Here is a 14,315-nt window from a genome sequence, read left to right on the forward strand (position 1 = left end):
TACACGCCACGATCGGAAACAGAAACTGGAACTGATTCGTGCGCATTCCTGTGCAGGCCAGCTCAGTGTTTCGATCCACGCGGCGTTTCGCTGATTTCACGGAAACGTGTCGTCGGGGCGCACAGAGTCAGTCACGTACCGCGTTGCAAACTGCGCGTGCTACGTGTGTGGTACACGGGGATTCAGGCGAGGGTTTCCGTACCGACGTGACGGCTGGGTCGCGACCGGGATGGGGACGGCGTCCGTAAGTTTGTTTACCGAGTAAGTGTTAATGACTGCTGCTTACTGGAAATATACCTGGCGTGTTCTCTTACGCAAGATCCGTAATTGGCTTCCTTGTTGTTGTTGTTAGCGACAACAGGAACCAACTATAGCTGCGGGCTCTTTCCGAAGGAAACGGTGTGAATTTCCTTACCTATGCGCTATTTTCCGTAAGTATTTTTATGATCCACTGATAAACACTGCAGAAGTTACACACATTTTTATTTTCGTAATGAGCTTTTTTCCTTGTATGAAGACGGAAGTTGCGCACATTTTAGTTGCCTGGAGTTTTTATTAATCAAAATTTGAAATATTGAAACAGAAATAAACAATCACTTGATGTTTTCTTCAGAGAGTGCTTTTACTAATCACAGGAAAAAAAGCTGCCGGAAGAATTTTCAGAACGAAGGAAAAATCGACTGGTGCCAGCGTTGTCGTGTAACAGGCAATTCGTTCAGAACACAAAAGACGCTGAAAGTTTAACAGTTCAACCGCAAAAACTGGTGTATATTTGAAACTCAACTGTTAAGTTTTCATGTTTTGATTTCAACTGGCACTCGTACGTCGAGGATGAGATGCCATGCCTCGCTGACCGTGCCGATGAAACAGAATATTACGAAGGAAACATGAGGCGACAAAGGTTTCGGATCTGCGCGAAGTTCTTGATCGATTCAAATAATTTCTCGTAAAAGATATTTCTTTCTGCCTACCACCTAGTACGGTACGTTGTCAGAGGTACTGAAAGTGTCTTTCATAGATGACTAAGTGCGCCCTAGAGTATTCTGCTAGTGATTTGATTAGGCGTTCTTATCTTCATTGCTTTTATACTGGAGACTGGTTAGAAGTTTCTTATACACGTGTGTCATCCTGGTATGCGTTGCGCCCTTACCTGTGCCACAAGAACGCGACATCTACGCCCCCGTTTGTCGGAAGTCACAGTACCATGGTCGAACTCTGAATGAGAGGAGCGAAATGTTTTTGCCATTAGCGATGGATTACTCTCGCAAGACCAAATAATACGACGATGTTTGTTCCAGAGGTCACAACAGTGATGTCACGGCCTTGGCATTTAACTCCGGCAAAAGAAATACCCGATGCGATGTTCGTGCGGGCAGCCGAGCTGCTCCCAGCGAACGCCACAGTCTCTGCGAGAACAATAGAAAATGTGTTTATACTGAAGTTCTTGCACGCCGAAGGCCTTAAAGTCGACACAGACGCCGTGAAATGAGAGCAGAGGATCATATAATTTACACGAAAAGAGCGAACTTCAGGGAATGAAGGAGAGAAGACTGTTCTCTCGTTGTGAAAGTTCGGGTACCCGTCATCAACAGCAAACAAGCGATACGGGAACTACTTTATTACAACCACAGAACAGGGTGACGCAACAAAAGGCTCTGTGGAGCAGCAGAGTTAAAGAACAGCAGAGGGTTTCACAGGTTTCATCTCGCATTAGCGTCCTGCGTATCTCTACGCCGTGGTAGTTGGATGCATGACTAAGTCGTTCATTTTTTAGAGTATCCCACCGTTTTTCAAATTAAATACCTGGATAACTAGTCAAGAGATTGCAAAAGTGTGCGAAATTAGTTCTAAGCACAGTGAACTAACCACTGTTGTAAGGAGTCCATGTTGACACTTTTTGATACCTAAAGGGTTGTAAACAACTACTTAACGACTGCACAATATTTGCCTTTCCAAGTACGTCACGGATCTGAAAAAGAAATTGGAGAGTAAAGCACCAGTGAGACGTACTATATTACAACTGGTGACGGCTTTACTTATTCTACGTACCAGTGAGAAGCTAATTTTGCTTGACAGCAAAATAAACTCCGACTTACGTTATCTTGTTGAAAACAGACAATTTGAGAATGGTAGTATAAGGATTATAAATTGAATACAGAAATTAGACACAAATATGACATAAGAAGTTTATACACACTAAAATTTGTGGTTTCGGATTTTTAAATCCATTGTCAGATGGCTCTCACAAGTAATCATACTGAGGCCACGCTTGGTGTTGTTAAGTTTTTGGTGCTCTGAGGTAAACACAAATTCGTTTAAAATTCATGAAACATACGTAAAAGTTTCATAGTGTTAAGAACCGAAATATCTTAAAGTTGACTGGCAATGAACAAAGTAAGAGCATATGGATCATCAGACCAATTGTGTGATTGGATTGAAGAGTTCTTAGATAACAGAACGCAGCATGTCATTCTCAATGGAGAGAAGTCTTCCGAAGTAAGAGTAATTTCAGGTGTGCCGCAGGGGAGTGTCGTAGGACCGTTGCTATTCACAATGTACATAAATGACCTTGTGGATGTCATCGGAAGTTCACTGAGGCTTTTTGCGGATGATGCTGTGGTAACAATGGAAAATTGTACTGAAATGCAGGAGGATCTGCAGCGAGTTGACGCATGGTGCAGGGAATGGCAAAAAAAAAAAAAAAATGGTTCTAATGGCTCTGAGCACTATGGGACTTTACATCTGTGGTCATCAGTCCCCTAGAACTTAGAAATATTTAAACCTAACTAACCTAAGGACATCACACAACACTTTTTGTTTGGTAACGTAATAAATTTTTATTTACGAATTACCACCCAGTCATCTCGAGGCAGAGAAAATCCCTGACCCCGCCGGGAATCGAACCCGGGAACGAGAAGCGAGAACGCTACCGCACGACCACGAACTGCGGACAGGGAATGGCAATTGAATCTCAATGTTGACAAGTGTAATGTGCTGCGAATACATAGAAAGATAGATCCCTTATCATTTAGCTACAAAATAGGTCAGCAACTGGAAGTATTTTAATTCCATAAATTATCTGGGAGTACGCATTAGGAGTGATTTAAAATGGAATGATCATATAAAGTTGATCGTTGGTAAAGCAGATGCCAGACTAAGATTCATTGGAAGAATCCTAAGGAAATGCAATCCGAAAACAAAGGAAGTAGGTTGCAGTACGCTTGTTCGCCCACTTCTTGAATACTGCTCAGCAGTGTGGGATCCGTACCAGATAGGGTTGATAGAAGAGATAGAGAAGATCCAACGGAGAGCAGCGCGCTTCGTTACAGGACCATTTAGTAATCGCGAAAGCGTTACGGAGATGATAAACTCCAGTGGAAGACTCTGCAGGAGAGACGCTCAGTAGCTCGGTACGGGCTTTTGTTGAAGTTTCGAGAACATACCTTCACCGAAGAGTCAAGCAGTATATTGCTCCCTCCTACGTATATCTCGTGAAGAGACCATGAGGAGAAAATCAGAGAGATTAGAGCCCACACGGAAGCATACCGACAATCCTTCTGTCCACGAACAATACGAGACTGGAATAGAAGGGAGAATCGATAGAGGTACTCAAGGTACCCTCCGCCACACACAGTCAGGTGGCTTGCGGAGTATGGTTGTAGATGTAGATAATTTGGCGAAAACGTACGTGTTGTATGTTTGTGCGACACATGCGTAGACCATTTTTAATCTGCCATTTTAAACTTTGCTGTGGTGCACATACTCTACGTGCATATACAATGGAAGTTTCAGTAATTATCGGTTTAATAAAAACCATTGTAATTTCAGGGCACCACACACTATCCTCAGAATTTACAAAACATGGCCCGGGTTCACAAGGGCAACGAAAGGTACAATAGAAATACCCGACCAATGGTTTGCTCAGGAACGTACACCACATACGTTTTCGCCAAATAATATGACGAGCAAGTTTAAGAAATTTCCCTGATGACTCCTCAAATTACGAATCTTTTCTATATAAGTTTACTTAATTTTTTTTTATTCTATTATTTCACCAAACAATTAACGACCACAAAGAGATGGTTTTATAAGTTTTCGTGTTGAGCGTCAAACTATGGATTTAAAAAAGAATCCAAATCGGGTGATCGTTAAATTTAAAAGAAGTATTTATACCATATTTGTGCCTGGTTGGTTTATTCATGTTATAATAATCATAAAGCGCTGTATTGATATAGACTGAACTCGCATTGTTCAGGGATATTTTATAGGTGTCTTATTATAAGCGACCCGTGATCTCTAGAAGCTCGATACAGTTATTTCACTTCGTTTGATTTGTTACTGTATCTTACTGCACAGACAAATCAGCATAGTAGTACACCTGTCAAAAATGTGAGCTTTGTGTATTGTTTGAAAAGAAACTTGCAGTTGACCACGATGAAACCCACTTTATACCTCGTCCTCAAGCTTAGTTCAGTAATACTCGGTTCGTTCTCGCGTTTGTTTTTCCGGCAGTGTTAGTTGTACCTTAGCAGCGAAGCGAGGCAGTGTAGATAGTAGTACTGATGAGGAGTTGGGCGATGTATATGCCTCGTGTATGGCTTCACTGAATGCAACGTAACAGCGGTATAGAGACGCTATGCTGAGCTGTTCGCGCAGTGGCGTCACAGTACTGTTGCTTCTTGACATCTGTGTTTCGTGTTGGTCATGGAGGTTGCGTGTTACAGGCGTTTCCGCCGCTGTGAAGATACCTTCGCAGAAAGAAAGGTATCAAATCGAATAAATGATACATACATTATTCTCGAATGAGTCATTGGAAATCGCGGACCCCTTACGCCAAAATATTTGGGAAATATTTGCGAACAGCGTCCGATATTTTGTCGGTAAGGTTGGAGTTCGCCCTACATACGGCGACACTAGGGGAATTGTTGTAGCTGAATGTGGCTGTATCCGACCCTGTGCTGCTATTGTGTTGTGTTGTGGGTTCCTCGGCTTGACTGCTGACGACACGCACTTCCGCGAGTCCCGCCGAGGGCGCTGAGCGGTGTCTGCTCTTGAATCCTGTTTACCAGAACAACGGCGTGCGAGGTCACGAGAGTGATACCTGCAGCAATACGCCGCAGCAGCCTCGTAAGGCCGGGGGCTCTGGCATTTGCTGCAGAACCGCATTCCGCTGGCATACCTTCTAAATTTTCTTTGTGCTTCTATAGAAGTATGCATACATTTTCAGCGAAAAAACACTTGCGGAATATTTTAAAGCTTTATTTTACCTTTTGGCAGTCTTAGTGGAATATTAGCTATGAACATTACGCGATGAAAAGTGTCGTGACACCTATTGGTGGACGTTAATATGACGTGCGTCCACCCTTCGCCTTAGACAGTTTGAACACTGCAGGGGACAGTTTGAGAGAGGCGTCTGATTGTCTGTGGAGGAATGGCAGTCCGATCTTCCTCAAGAGCCGAAACCAGAGAAGGTCGTGACGTTGGACGCTGGGGTTTGGAGTGATGTCGGTGTTCTCATTCCAAAGGTGTTCTATTACGTTCAGATAGAAATTCTGGCCAGGCCAGTCCATTCCAGAAGTATTATTGTCCACAAACTACTGTTTTACAGATGCTGCTTTCATGGGCTTCTACTGTACCTCTACTGTACGTAGTGCATAATACTGTGTTTCATCTGTAGAGGAGATAACATAGGACACTACTGCGATCCAGTGTTGAGTAATGTTAGAGTGTTAGGGATCCGCACCAGGCCGGATTAAAGGAAGACATCGAAGCAATTGGAGGCAGGGTGCTTGATTTATTATTGGTAGCTTCTAACAACACCAAAGTATTATCGAGATGCTCCTTGAAGCCAAATGGGGATCGCTGGAGAGAAAAGGACAGACATCTTATGGGAGCGCATAGACAATCACTTTTTCGTCTCTCTATTTAGAGTGGGATTGGAAAAGACTAGTAGTGTTACAGGCTACCCTCCGCCACGAACCATACAGTGGCTTCTTGAGTATCATATGGTGGCTTGTTGAGTATGTATTTAGATGTAGGAGATGCGTTCATATCCTTCCGCATTCAGCGTATTGAGCGCAAAAAGGCGACCGCCTACTAACTACGAAAAACACGCCAGTACGGTAACACCAGCTGCTCCACACTGCTCTGTTGGCACTGCACATGACGGCAGGTAACGTTATCATGGCATTCGCCAAACCTAAACTCTTCCATCAGATTGCCATGGGGATTACCGTGATTCATCGCTCCATTCTGTCAGATTCTTTTTAACACTCCACGCACACTCATTGTGCTAGCTAGTTTGTTGGTAGCTCTATGGAACCCACCAGTGATTTCTTCCGCTGATTTCATACGATTTTTAAAACCACACTCCGCAATACTCAGCGGTCCTTGTCGGTCAGTACATGATGATTGCTTGATCCTGGAATAGCTGTGGTTTTTCCTTCGCGCTTACATTTAATAATCACATCAGTTAGCATGAACAACTGTAAAAGGAATGAAATGTCCTTGAAGTTTTTATTATTCAGGTGACATCCAATGACTTGTCCATGGTTGAGGTCACTGAGTTTTCCTGGCCGACCTATTCTACTGTTTATGCTTCTCTACTGACAATTACATACTATCTTCCTCCTCTTATACTGGCGGGTCCGTCTCTTGTGACATCCTCATGGTCAACTCCGCATTACATGTGGCTGTCCGGATACTTTTGATATGAGATAGTGTGTTACCCGTCAGTCAAGAAAATGGTTCGATAGGATCCTTCGGTTCTTATATCACCGTTCCGTGAAAAAAGTTGTTCATTTTACGTTTGTACTCGGAGAGTGCTTCACAGCTCACTTAAGGAGACGCTTTTACCCAAATAACTGAATGCTACTAACGGTGCAGACGAGGATCAACAGAGGAAAAACAATAAAGTGAAATGAGGTGTTTCGCAAGTAAGTAAATACTGAGTTGCACATCACTGATGATACTGAGAGGTAGAGAGCAAGGATTGGGCTAAATTCGTCTCACGTGTGCTTACACATATACAGGACGATTTCGTTAAGCCGTTGACTGGAAATTGCAGCAATTACTTCACGGCGACTGTGGTCTCTTGATGTCTTCTACCGGTCGTATTACTTTGTGAAGTTGTTGTGACTGTGGACGTTTATTTGCAATGAAAACAATTTTTGCTAGACTGTATGCCATAACACAATATTTCAAATCATTTATATATCCGATCGACGTCTTAAAACCACGCATATTTCACAAAGCAGAAATAGCACATTTTTATGAGATTACATACCATTTTCTGTGAACATCCTCTTCAGTGGAGTAAAAGAAGTTGCCCAACACAAATGTCTTTAATCGAATCTTAAACTCCGTTGCATTACTCACAGTACATTTATAATATCCCCTGGGAGGTGCTTGAATACGTCTGAACTAATGTGACATTCTTAAAACTAATGTACAAAATAATGAATACTAATATAGTGCTATATTAATTTTAGCTAGATTTTTTATGAGAGAAAGTAGAGTTCATATGGAAGTTTGCGGACAGTCGTACTTCCCGCGCACCATTCGAAAATGGAACAGGGAAAGAGGAAAATGACGGTACCCTCCGCCACATATTGGGTGGATGGATAGCGGAGCATAGATGTAAGTGTAGAATAACTAATCTCTATTGGGCAATGATCTTGAGCAATTGAATCAGAGACAGCTGCTGTGTTGGAGCGAGAAGTGTATACAACCTTCCTCCGATTACAAAAATTTATTTCTAATTAACTATGCTAGGTACACATGTGATTTGTTGCGAATGGTAGTTTAAACAGTGAAGTTGTTAAGGGTACACTTTTACGCCTTACTCTGCACCTCAGTTACAGGAATTTCAACCGTGGGTAGTGTTTCAACAAGATGGTGTTCTACCACGCTGGAGGTTATTTGTTCGCCAGTTACTGGATGAGACCTTTCCGGACAGATGTGGTCGGTAGAGACGGTCGAACATCACGGCCAACACTTTCACGAGATATAACACCTCTTGACTTTTTTATAGATATACTTTAAGGACAAAATGTTCAGTTCAGCCGGCCGACTTGGCCGAGCGGTTCTAGGCGCTTCAGTCTGGAACCGCGCGACCGCTACTGTCGCAGGTTCGAATCTTGCCTCGGGCATGGATGTGTGTGTTGTTCTTAGGTTAGTTAGGTTTAAGTAGTTCTAAGTTCTAGGGGTCTGATGACCTTAGAAGTTAAGTCCCATAGTGCTCAGAGCCATTTTTTGTTCAGTTCACCAGTTTATACACGCTTAACAACGAGCTGTACAGTGAGAGGCGGAGAGGTAAATGGCTGTGTCCCTCGGCAGGCGCCCTAATCTCTCTCATCTTAGTCTCATGACCTTTACGCGAGACGTAAACCCTAGAGGGCTACGCAAGAACTACGTCCTTTTTTCCGAGAAATCCTATTTCACTTACCCGAGCATTGGTGTTACTCTTTCGTATTGGCTGTAGCAACCTATAACGGTGCTAGCAGAAAACCTCTGCAGTCATTCGATGCCTGCTGTCTGGCCTGCGTGATAATGTCCCCACACGCTGGAACAGTACTCTAGAATTGTTGGAGCTCGTGCCCTATATGCAGTGGTCCTCACAGAGGCAGTGCACTTTTCGAGAATCCTACCAACAAATTAGTCTTCCATACGCCTTTCCTATTGCTGATTTTACGCGATCGTTCCATTTGATATCGCTTCTTAGTGTTGACCTTAACCACTTACATGATTTCACGTACTCATCTGTCAAGGATGAGCCGTAAGCACCTCAGTTCAGGGAGGAACCGCCGCCGGTGCCCGCAGTCACTTGCCGTCGGCTGTAAGCTGCTGGCCGGCCGGAGTGGCCGAGCGGTTCTAGGCGCTACGGTCGGGAACCGCGCGACCGCTACGGTCGCAGGTTTGAATCGTGCCTCGGGCATGGATGTGTGTGATGTCCTTAGGTTAGTTAGGTTTAAGTAGTTCGAAGTTCTAGGGGACTGATGACCTCAGACATTAAGTACCGTAGTGCTCAGAGCCATTTGAACCATTTGTAACCTGCTGACAGGGATACTGTCGACTGTAGCAGTCTGCAAGTTCGGGAGGACAGGCAACAGCATTCCAAATCATTCGCCAACTGAGTCCTGGATAACGACCACTCCTAGGAGAACCACCTCGTTAAAGGATACGGAAGTCACTGCCGCACTCGTGTTCTTCTGCACACCGCCTGTCCCGAGCCACAGAAACCCCACCACTGGACACCCGAAGTGTAGAAGAGTGTCGTCTGTACAGAATTCACGTTACGTGTTGGTATTAGCAAATTCCAGGGTGAGCGTACGTTGAAGACAACAGATGCATCTTGATCGCCGATTAGACAACGTTCTAATAAGTGGTGAAGATATTCTCTCGTGAGAGATGTTTGCATGAGAGAACATGGGACTGCTTGATATCTATGCATCGAACCCCGTTGGCGAACAATACAAGAACCGCCGGCTCGATAATGTGCATCTGTTCGATCACTTACAGCAGTCCGTAATTGACATCTCAGCAAGGCAATTGGTTGGTTCCCAGCTGTGGCTACGGTTTCACGAACTCTTCACAAGGACGCCTATATAGTTGCCCCAGGTCATCTGATCTCTAGCGTATTATGCTCCTCAAGGATCCCCCTCCAGACACTCTCCGTGAGACGTTGACGGTGACTGTAGCTACAGGAGAAACTGCATCATCCCGCTTCTTAAATGCAGCATATTGCAGGCTTGTGCCTCAAATGGCAGATTCACTAGTTCAAGACTCAAGTTACCTTGGTGGTGAATGACGAAATGGTTTTCAGATTTGATGACAAACGTCTGTGGGAACACTTGTTACTGCTCAGTATCCATTACACGTTGAAAACACTCTTTAATGGGGAGAGAGGAAAGCAAAGTGAAAGAACGTGTTCCCAAGGTATGACCTGGGTTATGGCCAGTGTTCCCTCAGGTGCAAAAGGGATTTTCCTTATCGACTATTCTTCGAAAAGTAAAACTATTACTGGGGAGTTCTACAATAATCTTCTAGATGAAATGGGCAAAGAAAAACGTGACGAGGCCCGATTTCATGAGTGAAAAAGGGAACAGAGTAATGCTCCTGCTCGTAAATGCGCTTCTGCAACGTGCTGCACATGATGTTGAGTCCAATGAAAAACTTTTGGCGACTGTAGATGGATTTTTGTTAGCCCTTCCAGAATCACACTTACGAAATGGGATCTACGACTCGGAGGAACGTTGTACAAAATATTATGACCAAGAGCTGCTGTCCTCACTGCCAGCACGAGAAATGTGGACGCTGCCCCGGTATGTTCGCTGCTGAAGTTTGTAGTTCGTCAGCCAGAGACGGCTGTTTGCGAAGAGGCCCCGGGATGCGGCAGCCGCAACAGCGGCTTCAGCGACTCAGCGCGGCGGCATCTGCAGACGGGCGCCTCAAGGTCGCCTGGTGGAGAGCGAGGCAGGGGAGGCGCGCGAGGCGACGGCCCGCTCCGCGCGCTCTGCCCGCCGCGCCGCTGCGAATGCAGTCCCGCGACAGGCCGCAGCTAATGGACCGCGCGCGTGGCGGCGAGCCGCTGCCGGCAGAAATAGACGCAGCCGCTCCAGTGACCTGGCCGGCGGGCGGCACGCCGTATTCGCGACGATGTTCACAGGCCCGTGTCTCGGCCATGCCTTAACTGCAGCGCACCCCCCCCCCCCCCCTCTCTCTCTCTCTCTCTCTCTCTCTCTCTCTCTCTCTCTCTCTCTCTCTCTCTCTCTCTCTGACTTGTTCTATATCCACTGTACTGTTAAAGTAGTAATGGATCAAAATATATCTATAAATGATGATGACGATGGTCCGTTCAGTAATCAGTCAACTGTTTGTCTCAGAGCGCAGAGGTTTCCAAAACGTATAGGGGAACATATTAACACAACATGATGGCACAGCCAACATGATTAACATGCGATTTCAAACCTGAGGAAACCCCTTTACGGAGATGAGCTTAAAAAGAAATTTCATCTTGCATGAAACCATTCATAAACTGCAGCCAGTTTATGAACGGTTTCATGCAGGATGAAATTTCTTTTTAAGCTCATCTCCGTAACGGTGTTTCCACCGGTTTGAAATCGCATTACTCACCGTATGCGATGTCTTTAAATGTAAGATTTCTTTACTTGGGCCAGAGTACTGACCGGAGTGCTTAGGGCACTACAGTTTGTCTCATTACAATGAAAGTGGAGAGATTTAAGGACGCATGAAACAGGCTTGTAGCAGGATGATATGTCGATCAAGGTCATTATCGATATCACTCTTTGCCCAGCTACGTTAATGTTACATCTCTGAGGCTCAGGAAGCTGATGGGACAAACTCCTGCCCTTCGGACAATGTTTAATTACTTTTTTTTTCTTTTCTTACACACAAGCTCCAGACCGTCCTCCCTATACCGTCTTCAGAGGTGGAGAGAGTACTTGCTTCCGAAACACACTATTCACACCAAATGTTTCTTCCTCTCTTTTATATTCCGTTCCCTGCCGCGCGGGATCATCCGAGCGGTCTAGGGCGCTGCAGTCATGGACTGTGCGGCTGATCCCGGAGGACGTTAGAGTCCTTCCTCGGGCATGGGTGTGTGTGTTTGTCCTTAGGATAATTTAGGTTAAGTAGTGTGTAAGCTTAGGGACTGATGACCTTAGCAGTTAAGTCCCATAAGATTTCACACACACACACACACACACACACACATACACACACACACATTGTCGTTACACGAGTTATTTTCACAGTGAGTGTGCGAATTTGCTCTGCGTGCAATTTGAGCAGGCTCCTCTTGATTAGACGAGCACCTCTTTGCAAATACGATATTACAGTAAAAGGATACCTTTTAGAATACCAAGAATTTACTTCGCGATTGGAGTCACATTACTGCCTCTTGCAACACATTGTCCATTGACATGGCAGTAAAAGTTGAGAAGCCAGTCGGTGTGGCCGAGCGGTTCTAGGCGCTTCAGTCCGGAACCGCGCGACCGCTACGGTCGCAGGTTCGAATACTGCCTCGGGCATGGATGTGTGTGATGTCCTTAGGTTAGTTAGGTTTAAGTAGTTCTAAGTGTAAGGGTTTTGCAGTTTTATTACCAGTAAAAAACAAAGAAACACACACACACACACACACACACACACACACACACTTTAGTGCAGCGTTTGCATTCCCGCCTTTGTCGTTCGCAGCCATCACGCATTATTTTTGTAAACTGTATACACAGATTTTGATAACACAATATCATGTTCATTTAGACAGGTGGTGCCCCCATAGCAAAATTACGTTTAATTAATTCTGGTAACATTGTTAAATTCTCTGCACTAAAATTAATGGCAGAAAATTCACTGACAGTGCCAGTGTCTTACCTCACATAAGTTGGCTCAAATTTCAGTCACAATCCATGTGGTACAAGCATGGTTGGGCGCTTGTAGATTTTTCTGCTGACATAAGACGAAATGTAAGTCGCGACTATTATCCGAGATGGGTAGGTTGAGAAGGGCCTGAACATCCGATCTAATTCCTCTAAATTTTTCTGTATGGGTCAGCTAAAAACTGATGTATGGAGTACTCCAGTTGATATGGTTTAAGCAGTGTACTGCACGTCTTTAAGATTCGTGAGGTGATCGGTGCCGGCGGAGGTTCGAGTCCTCCCGCGGGCATGGGTGTGTGTGTTTGTAGTTAGGATAATTTAGGTTACGTAGTGTGTAAGCTTAGGGACTGATGACCTTAGCAGTTAAGTTCCATAAGATTTCACACACATTTTTTTAACATGAGGTGATCCGGGGGTGTCTGAAGAAATTGGAAACTCCCTGCAGTGACGAGTGAAGTGTTGCATCCAAGGGCGAGAACGGTACGTGGAAGACCTCCTTTTACAAGTAAGAGTGTGCAATAACTTGCAACATGTAACTTGACGAAGCAGTACAGAAGTCACTGCCAAGGAAGGCTGTGAATAAAATTGGAGCGCGTTCTGAAGGGGGCTAACTCGAAAAGTTCCGCTGACGGAAAAGATCGCAACACCAAAACAAAATAACTAATGCAGATAGCGAAATTTCGGGAATACATTCGTCTGGGTAAAATGTTTAAGTGATTTACATTGCGAGATCACAGGTTAATGTAAGTGCGATATAAGCCACTGCTAATGTGAAATGCTGGTACATTAATAACCGGTGTCGACCAGAATGTGGAATGCAAGCATGCAAATGTGCATGCATTGTGTCATACAGTTTTCAGATGTAAGTTTGTGGGATGGAGTTCCATGCCTGTTGCACCTGGCCGGTCAGTACATGGACGACGCTGCAGTTGTCGCCCGATGATGATGTCCTGTATGCGACTGACTGGAGAGAAATCTGGTGATCGAGCAGGCCAAGGCAACATGTCGACACTCTGTGGAGCATACTAGGTTACAACAGCTGTATGTGGGCAAGCTGAATCGTGTTAGAAAACACGTCCTGGAATACCGTTCATGAATAACAGCACGACAGGTCGAATCGCCAGATTGACGTACGAATTTGCGATCAGGCAGCGTGAGGTAAAAACGAGAGTTCTGTTGCTGCCATATGAAATCACTCCCCAGACGTCCAGGTGTAGATCCAGTGTGTCTAGCATGCAGACAAAATTAGAATTAATTTAATACCTTCAGCTGCTGACGGGCGTTGATATACATCAACGGGGACAGGTGAAAATGTGTGCCCCGACCGGGACTCGAACCCGGGATCTCCTGCTTACATGGCAGACGCTCTATCCATCTGAACCACCGAGGGCACAGATGGTAGTGCAACTGCAGGGATTATCTCGCGCACACCTCCCGCGAGACCCACATTCTCACCTTGTATGTCCACACACTACATTCGAAGTGTCCCACCCAACACACTCATTACTCGTGGAAGACATTCTTACCAAGTCCCGTAAGAGTTCAGGGAATGTGTGTGCATCCGCACAGAAGGAGGTCATGGCCAGTATTGCCAGAACTTCTATACTTAAATGGATATGGTGTTTGTTCTTTCGGACATGTTCGGCCATCACTGGCACCGAGACAGGACCAGCTTTCAACACAACAGACCTCTACCCTTCCCTCAAATGAACTGTCGCTTGATACCAATGGAGCCACACATGGCGGTGGTTTGCAGTCGGTGGAATGTAAGCTACATGGCGTCTGGCTCGGAGCTGTCCTTGAAGTAACTGATTCGTTACAGTTCGTTCTCACTGAGGTGCTATTTGCTAGTCAATTGCTGCTGCATATGGATTACGATGCGCCAGAGCCATACCCCGAATACGATGGTCTTCCCTC

General features: G+C 45.1%; 1 protein-coding gene and 1 non-coding gene across 3 annotated transcripts in view; one reads left to right on the top strand and one right to left on the bottom strand.

The window, feature by feature from the left end:
* The window catches only part of LOC124615461 (ral guanine nucleotide dissociation stimulator-like 1), a 558,067-nt gene that overhangs the window by 169,755 nt on the left and 373,997 nt on the right, over nucleotides 1–14,315 (top strand). The gene's annotated exons all lie outside the window — the stretch shown is intronic.
* Trnat-ugu lies at nucleotides 13,715–13,789 on the bottom strand. The gene has a single exon. It is a non-coding gene; the product is annotated as a tRNA-Thr (tRNA).

The sequence above is a fragment of the Schistocerca americana genome, chromosome 5, assembly GCF_021461395.2.
Source record: "Schistocerca americana isolate TAMUIC-IGC-003095 chromosome 5, iqSchAmer2.1, whole genome shotgun sequence".
Taxonomy (NCBI): Eukaryota; Metazoa; Arthropoda; class Insecta; order Orthoptera; family Acrididae; genus Schistocerca; species Schistocerca americana.